General features: G+C 37.2%; 1 protein-coding gene across 1 annotated transcript in view; it reads right to left on the bottom strand.

Moving 5' to 3' along the window:
* The window catches only part of LOC117344820, a 44,002-nt gene extending 36,436 nt beyond the window's left edge, over positions 1-7,566 (bottom strand). Inside the window, exon 1 of the mRNA XM_033907647.1 lies at positions 7,296-7,566. The gene's annotated coding sequence lies outside the window, so the exon portion shown is untranslated. The remainder of the gene's footprint in view (positions 1-7,295) is intronic.
* Positions 7,567-9,359: the final 1,793 nt, after the last annotated feature.

Below are 9,359 nucleotides of genomic sequence, written 5' to 3' on the forward strand. Positions count from 1 at the left end.
GGCGTTATAACAAGGTTTCTGTAAAGTGACAAGCGAGAGGCGTTATGACAAGGTTTCTGTAGAGTTACAAGCGAGGGGCGTTATAACAAGGTTACTGTAGAGTTCCATCGAGAGGCGTTATAACAAGGTTTCTGTAGTGTTACAAGCGAGGGGAGTTATAACAAGGTTTCTGTAGAGTTACAAGCGAGGGGCGTTATAACAACTGTAGAGTTACAAGCGAGAGGCGTTATAACAACTGTAGAGTTACAAGCGAGAGGCGTTATAACAAGGTTTCTGTAAAGTGACAAGCGAGAGGCGCTATAACAAGGTTTCTGTAGAGTGACAAGCGAGGGGCGTTATAACAAGGTTTCTGTAGTGTTACAAGCGAGAGGCGTTATAACAACTGTAGAGTTACAAGCGAGAGGCGTTATAACAAGGTTTCTGTAAAGTGACAAGCGAGAGGCGTTATGACAAGGTTTCTGTAGAGTTACAAGCGAGGGGCGTTATAACAACTGTAGAGTTACAAGCGAGAGGCGTTATAACAACTGTAGAGTTACAAGCCAGAGGCGTTATAACAAGGTTTCTGTAAAGTGACAAGCGAGAGGCGCTATAACAAGGTTTCTGTAGAGTGACAAGCGAGGGGCGTTATAACAAGGTTTCTGTAGTGTTACAAGCGAGAGGCGTTATAACAACTGTAGAGTTACAAGCGAGAGGCGTTATAACAAGGTTTCTGTAAAGTGACAAGCGAGAGGCGTTATGACAAGGTTTCTGTAGAGTTACAAGCGAGGGGCGTTATAACAAGGTGTCTGTAGAGTTACACGCGAGGGGCGTTATAACAAGGTTTCAGTAGAGTTACACACGAGAGGCGTTATAACAAGGTTTCTGTAGAGAGACAAGTCAGAGATGCGGTAAAATAAAAATTGATTTTTTAAATCTTGTACGAAATTGAACAAAGACGAAGATTTTGTGTAATCTATAGCGTCACTTTCGAAAAAGGGCATAGCATATCGATATATAAAAATATTGCATGATTAAATAAGTGATTGATAATACTCCTGTGGTCTAGACCATTTTCTTCATTACTTCGATATTACAAACAATTAATTTAAATGTCAAAGCGGGCATTTAAAACGGACCAGAAATTATTTGATCAGAAACTTAATAGAATGTTTTCACCTGATTTATAGATATGGCGTAATTCTTAATTACGAAATTTTTGACGATTAGTTTTAAATCTTTTTCGTCGTGGTTTAGCCATTAATGTAATTACGGGACATTTTATTTTTATTTTTTTCGCACCAGTCAAATGTACACAATAAACGCACTGAGAATTAAAATCACAAGGAAATTAATTTCGGTAGTAAATCTAGCATGTTCGGCTATACAACATGACATTTTCAATGATTGTCGTGAGCACGATACCCGTAAATACCTTTGTTGACAGGTAAACATCACTGTTGACAGAATAAAGAATGTGTTATTTTCGGTCCACATGCTTCCTTTTATTATAACATAATTAACAGTTAACAGGGTCGAAAACAGCATTCACTTTTCCATAAATGCCTAAAATCAATTCTGGGTCACGTTCTTTGAAGAACAGAAAATATTTAATCTTAATCGATTTCGTTTCAATAATAAAATGAGGTTTGGAATGTACATAGAAACAATCGGCCATTTTAATATTCAATATACATGGAGTTATAATATAATTTGGATTTATAATTAATTTTCGGTGCAAGAATATGAAAATCAATATACATATGTACTAAGTTATGATAGTAAAATTCGCTAATTTTAATTGATTGTTCATTAAACAAGTCATTAATCAACAAACGTCTGGTTCGAATAGTGACTTTCCGCACGAATTGGATAATTTCGGTCTTCAAAAACTCTTTTCTAATACATTTTACAATTATTGTCAGCATCTTTCCTGTGGTAAGTTTGTATAAGTGTATGTAAAGGGAATATTACCGACCATAACGGGTTGGGGAAGTGTCACTATATCATAGAATATATATTTGTAAATTAACTTACTGTAACTTCTGTTAGATTCGCAATTTCATTGTTTCGTCAGGCTTATTTCTTGAAGATATCAATGTGAACAATTTTTTTTTTTACTTTTTTTTTATTATGAAACGCAAACTTGAGATAATGCAGTCAGGACCGCGCGAACGAAAATATGAAATGTACGGCCCAGCCCGACTGGGGGACAGAAAACGGAAGGTAATTTGCCATTCCGACAGGTGAAATTGCCTCTAAAACTTCATATACACCAATGATTATTGAGCATTGTTACAGAAAAATATGCCTACCAACCCTCCGTTAGCTATCACATTGTAATGATTTATAAAGAAACTTGATTTAAAAAAAACAGTAACCGTGACCTTGACCTTGATCCAACAACCGAGAAACTCGAACTCGTCCCGAATTGAGTCGCTCGAGCTAAAACGGACGAAGAGGAAAGTGCATATTCTATTTTCACGTGGTATATTAGACCATCTACCACTTTCGATTGGTATTTTGGTATTATCTGTTTTAAATTTACAGTAAGTTTGGCTAATTTGGGAGGGAGTTTTAGTAAATAATTCTCTAAACAAAGTTCAGTCTTATATATTCTATAATTGATTCCTTTAGAGGAAGTAAAATTTCATTTATCCAGTTGGTTAAAAATTGTACTCTTCAGTCAATTTATACTTGAAAAATCTTGACTATTAAATATATCTAATACGGTAACAGACTAGTAATATGTGAAAATAAATAGACGGGACAGTCTAAATAGGGGCACTGGTGTACCCAGTTAATTAGGGAATGTCTTTAAGAAAACACGACTGTAGTTGCGACTGATGTTCAGCTTCATCAGCTTTTGAAGGATACGCCAGATACATAGTAAATTCAATACACAATAAGCAATACAAATCGTTAGCTTATGTATACCTTGATGAAATATTCACACTGTCGTCATGGCAACTGAGAGTAAATCAAAACTACCGGAGCCAGGCAGGTAAAGGGCGGAACGAATCCTTACTGGAACGATGGGGCAGACCCCGGGGGCAGGGGGAAGGCGATCTCATGATTTGGGATGAAGTCGGGTAAGACAAATGTCACTGAAAAACAGCAAGGATAATTAATGTCTCTAAACTCAAAGGACGGCGTTGGTGATGTCATACGAAGACTGTACTATATGTCCTTAACTACAAGGACTTGGACACGAATTCCTAGCCCAAGGTCCATTATATATAAGCATTCATGAATCATTACCATAAATACATTATGATTCATGTGCCAAATGCCCGTAATTTTTAACGTAATATATACGCATATGTCTGAGTTTGTATTTAGATGTAATAAGGGAGGATAACTCATGCCATTCAAGCATTCAATAATTAAAAGTAAATTATCAAAATTCAATAACTGATCACAATCATGCCGAAATTACAGTGTATTTAATTCCAGTGCCGAACAAGCGTCTTTGTAACCATGATCAACGACGAAACATTTCGACACATTCCGCTTCCCCGACAAAGTCGTTTCCATGGGGACGAGATCGTTTCAGGTTGATGCTGAAAAAAAACTCCCCCAGACGATTATAGGTTGTACTCTTACGGAATGTCTTGTATAAAGACAGGGAAATAACGATGTAGAAATTAATATGGTTTACAACACTATCTTGTCGCCGTGTTAATAAGTTTTGTATACACCCTAAAATATCATTAGCAGACGTCACGTGATTTGTCAACTTGATATCCATCTTTCTACTTACATTCGGTTAGTAGTCCAATCACGCTTAAATGTCGATTGGATAAAACAATAAAAATTATACAATTAATCAAGTAGAAGAAAGGTCATCTGGCTGAAAATAATTATCAATAATTCAAAATTAAAATATTTTCACAGGTAAAAGAAGTTTTTTTTTTTTCTTAGATCGAATATTTCCGAAATAAATTCTATCTTTTATAACATTAAACAAAAGCGTCAATTGATTTATATCAATATAAACACGTAATGATGAGGGAACATGTTTATAGCATGATCGATTTATAAAAAAAGATTTGTCATTTCAATATATATATATAACACTTCTACAAGACAATGACTGATTCACGCGCGGAAAATTCTGTCAGAATATTCATTTTGATTTTAACACTGCAATGTAAAACTTATATAAATATCAAAATATTGCGTCAATACAGTTGATTAAAATGTCCTTTTGTTCAGAAAAAAATTATTGTGTAAGGAATCGTTATTTGACCCCCAGTTAGAAATTTAAACAATAATTGACGGGAAAAAAATAAAATACTTGAGGTTTGAATAAATGTTAATCAACTTTCTTATATCACAACCAGTTTTTATGTGACGTTTTCGGTGACTACAATCGGATGGACACCGAGGTAAGAGACATGTATGGTAGGCCTACATGTACATACTTATTTTAAACTGAAATTGGAGTTTTTTCGCTACGTCATAATCGTATGTATACTGAGGTGGCGAATTCTATACATGTTAATTAGGCTACGCTTTGTTTATAACCTAATCGTAGATGTGTTAGTATACTAGGCCCCCTCGTCCCGATTTAGAACGGGTCCATTGCGGTCTATACAGATGGCTTCCATCATCTGCAGCTTGAAAAATTACTTTATCTCTCAATCACATTGGGATTGTCAGGTCGACGATAGTTTTGTTGTGAAGGATGATCAGTGATGTTCGATTTATTGATCCGGGACCCGGATTGTTTCCGTTCCGATCCGGTAATTTCCTGACTTCTTGGGCTTCTGTTTTTTTTCTGCGTTCACGAAGACTTTCCGTATATCCGTCCCAGATGAATATCGAACATCTCTACCTGGACACGGCACATGGACCTGATAATTTGTTATAGTCAATGTCTAATTAGACCTTCCCTAGTTTGTATCACAGGGACCTGAGAATTTGTTATAGTCAATGTCTAATTAGACCTTCCCTAGTGTGTATCACAGGGACCTGAGAATTTGTTATAGTCAATGTGTCATTAGACCTTCCCTAGTGTGTATCACAGGGACCTGAGAATTTGTTAGAGTCAATGTCTAATTAGACCTTCCCTAGTGTGTATCACAGGGACCTGATAATTTGTTATAGTCAATGTGTCATTAGACCTTCCCTAGTGTGTATCACAGGGACCTGAGAATTTGTTAGAGTCAATGTCTAATTAGACCTTCCCTAGTGTGTATCACAGGGACCTGATAATTTGTTAGAGTCAATGTCTAATTAGACCTTCCCTAGTGTGTATCACAGGGACCTGATAATTTGTTAGAGTCAATGTGTCATTAGACCTTCCCTAGTTTGTACCACAGGGACCTGATAATTTGTTATAGTCAATGTCTAATTAGACCTTCCCTAGTGTGTATCACAGGGACCTGATAATTTGTTAGAGTCAATGTGTAATTAGACCTTCCCTAGTGTGTATCACAGGGACCTGAGAATTTGTTAGAGTCAATGTCTAATTAGACCTTCCCTAGTGTGTACCACAGGGACCTGATAATTTGTTATAGTCAATGTCTAATTAGACCTTCCCTAGTTTGTATCACAGGGACCTGATAATTTGTTATAGTCAATGTGTCATTAGACCTTCCCTAGTGTGTATCACAGGGACCTGATAATTTGTTAGAGTCAATGTCTAATTAGACCTTCCCTAGTGTGTATCACAGGGACCTGATAATTTGTTAGAGTCAATGTCTAATTAGACCTTCCCTGGTTTGTATCACAGGGACCTGAGAATTTGTTATAGTCAATGTCTAATTAGACCTTCCCTAGTTTGTATCACAGGGACTTGAGAATTTGTTAGAGTCAATGTCTAATTATACCTTCCCTAGTGTGTATCACAGGGACCTGAAAATTTGTTAGAGTCAATGTCTAATTAGACCTTCCCTAGTGTGTATCACAGGGACCTGAGAATTTGTTAGAGTCAATGTCTAATTAGACCATCCCTAGTGTGTATAACACACTTTCAGACGTTTTGGAAGGTCCAATTACACGTATACTGTTACAAATTCGCAGGTCCCTGTGGGACACGATAACATTGTCCCCGGAAAGAGTATTCAGCTTAGAAAAGGGAGACGGAAGGGTCTGCAGAAACTAAAACGCACAGGAACACGGAACCTTCCAGATTTCATGTCTTTCAATTTATCCTGTCTAACAAAAACAAATAAATTTTGTCAACGTTTTGAAGTTTCCCATTAACAATAGACGCATTTTGATAAATAATTTCGAGGGGAAAATTTATACCTGATATAATGAATTACTCTTAAAACCGATGGGTGATGTAAGTTTTAATTGTTCATATCATAATCCTGCTTCGCCATTTAACCAAATGGCATTCATGGTAAATTTCCAATCTAGCGAAAACTACACTCGCACACAAAAACAAATTCATATGATAGCGTTGAGAATATTGACACCGTGATCGCCATATTTTAGATGGAAACAGCTGACAGTGTTGGCCAACAGACACCGACTACAGCAGGTTACAAACGATACAAAGCTGACTAAATTATTTTCACGTGTCAATCAAAAACTGACATCATCGTGAAAATAAATGATGTTCTCTTAACATGGAGCGTTTTCGTTTAATGTGGTTCGACCGGTTGGACCAAATTATTCACTTTATAAAATAATGTCCGACGGGGTTCTTATTTCACGTTCATGCATGAACATCTGCAGGTTCATCAATATGCAAATTATATTAAAAAATAAATAATAATAACACTCAACATTTGACTGCACCTGTTCCCTGTTAAATCCAAGGGAGGCAAATCTAATCTGTCATTTGGAAACTGGACCAGAATTTCGGCTATTTTTGATATTGTGGCATCGAAGAAATATATGTATGTACAAATATATATATATAGTGTTTGTAACTTATACAATCTATTTCCAGATCATTATAAAGAGTTAACATTTGTCTAGCCGTGTTAAAGGACAGACAAATATATTAAAATAACATTTTTGGCAATAAACGACTAAAACATCTATCAGGCTGAAGACTCCCTCGGTTAATCGTAGTTCAACTTGACCTTTTCACGCCGGTAATATCCAGCCAAACACACCCGCGGTGACGATCCATCTCATGTTGAAACTGAGAATGAATCAAGCACGCCCCTGAACGTCCAAGTCATATATGGACAATAATTATGGCTCGGTGTAGTGTCCACACAAGTTTATAGCTCTCACACGATAAACATTTCAGTCCGAAATATGTGAACATTCATATATACCTACTTAATGAGAGTTACATACAATGTAAAATTATATATCGGCTTATGGAATAAAATGGCTATGTGACTTACCTGTGTCTGTCAAAATGGGCATTTACAAGCACTCGATGATGAAGAAAAGATATTTTCCGGAAAATATTTATCACCACTCTCTAACACAACACCTGTGTAGCATAGAACACTGTCTATAAGTATATATATGTACTCCTACACGCGTACTCGCACACCGTAACGGACTAGTCGCGGGCGCACATGCAGTGCGAAATGTTGATATGCATGACCGTGCGTTCGTTACTTGTGTAAACACGATGTCCTCGACAGATGGTTTGGTGTACAATCGAGTCTCGGCACACACACACAACACAGCGAGAGTGCAGTCGAACACGGCATACAGACAGTTATATAGAAGATGAAGCTCTCTCTCGAGGCATCAACTTGGCCTAATAGTTTACAGGTGTGTCCGATTATACAGCGCGTCAAACGGCAGTGTGTTTACATGTATACAGAGAAATTCTTTTCTTCATACAGACTGTATTATTCATTAACGGTGGAATTAGAAGCAGACCAGCAGTCTGTCTTAAGTTGTCACGGAAAAATAGCCAGCTTTGTGGTGTATATAATAATAACGTTACGCCGTTGACAGAAATTTTGTCCCCTCTCCTCGATGAACAAATTGGAGATGGGTTGCTTTTAGATTGGTTCAATTACATTTACAATATTTACGTTGCAAACAGACGGGAGAAAATGTACAAGCGGGTTTTCTTTGATCAACGACGAAAAGTGCAAAACACTTAAAAATATATATACATTGTATTACAAATACGTTACACCAAATGTAAACAGAAACATATACTCCAAAAATCGGCTACTCCGAAGGTTGCGTATATCCGAAAGGCTGCTTCACCGAAGGTTGAGTAATCCGAAAGTCCGCTATTCCGATGATACAGTTATCCAAAAGTCCCGCTACTTCGAAGGTTGAGTAATCTGAAAGTCCCCTATTTCGATGGTCCAGTAATCCGAAAGACCGCTATTCCGAATGTCCAATAATCCGAAAATCCGTCACTCCGAAGGTCGAGTAATCCGAAAGTCCGCTATTCCGATGATACAGTTATCCAAAACCCCGCTACTCCGAAGGTCGAGTAAACCGAAAGTCCTCTATTACGATGGTACAGTAATCCGAAAGACCGCTACTCCGAAGGTCCAGTTATCCGAAAGTGCAAACGACCGCTATATCGAAGATGTTTGTCCGATAACTGTGGTTTCGGAGGTGTAGGTCGATACTCACAGGGCTCCCAATTCCGAAGTCCGGATCCGATACTGCTAGGTCTTGCGACTCCGAAGTCCACTTCCGACACTATTTAGGCCTGCTATTCTGAAAGTCCAGATCCGATACCTCGAAGGGCCGCTATTCCGAAGATCCAGGTCTATTGCCCGCTATTCCGAAGGTCCGATACTTCAAGACTGCTCTTCCAAAAGATGTTTTTGTCGAATATCACGTTTGTTATGTGACCGAGGTTAAAATACTCGATTTTTGAGTCACAATGCCATGACATCAGACTACTCACTATAGTAAACCAAGCCAGTTACGATTCATTAAAAATGTCACCAAACACGTTTTGAAAAAAAACCCAAAAAACAATTAACAGATAAAATAAAGTTTAAGATGTCGGAAAGGCCAAGAGAAAGACAAGCATGGTGATTCGAATAGCGTGCGTTTTGCTTTTCAAACACTAGAGAGGAATTGTAAATTATTTTCATAGTTTAACTTCTTTTAATTTGAATAATCACAATATTATATGGGGAACGACGTCAGCTGTTTTATCATAGTGAACAGATGACGTGTGACGTCACAGTAGTCTTGCAGTATTTTCTTGAAATAAATAAATTCTCCGAGAATCTAAGATTATTTCACATTATTCATCAATAAATAATTCCCATAAAGTGATGAATAATTTGGATGTCTTTATATCTTACATACTTCACGAAAAATCCAGGATAAGTTTATAGATAGTATTGACGACAAAAACGACAACATAAAATTCCTCATCTAAGCATATGATGACAATCGGGCAGAATATCTGCCTCGAAAATTGGATTTTGTCTGTTCCCGAAGATCTAGATGGAAATAAACGTCAA

Source organism: Pecten maximus, chromosome 16, assembly GCF_902652985.1.
Source record: "Pecten maximus chromosome 16, xPecMax1.1, whole genome shotgun sequence".
In the NCBI taxonomy this organism is placed as follows: Eukaryota; Metazoa; Mollusca; class Bivalvia; order Pectinida; family Pectinidae; genus Pecten; species Pecten maximus.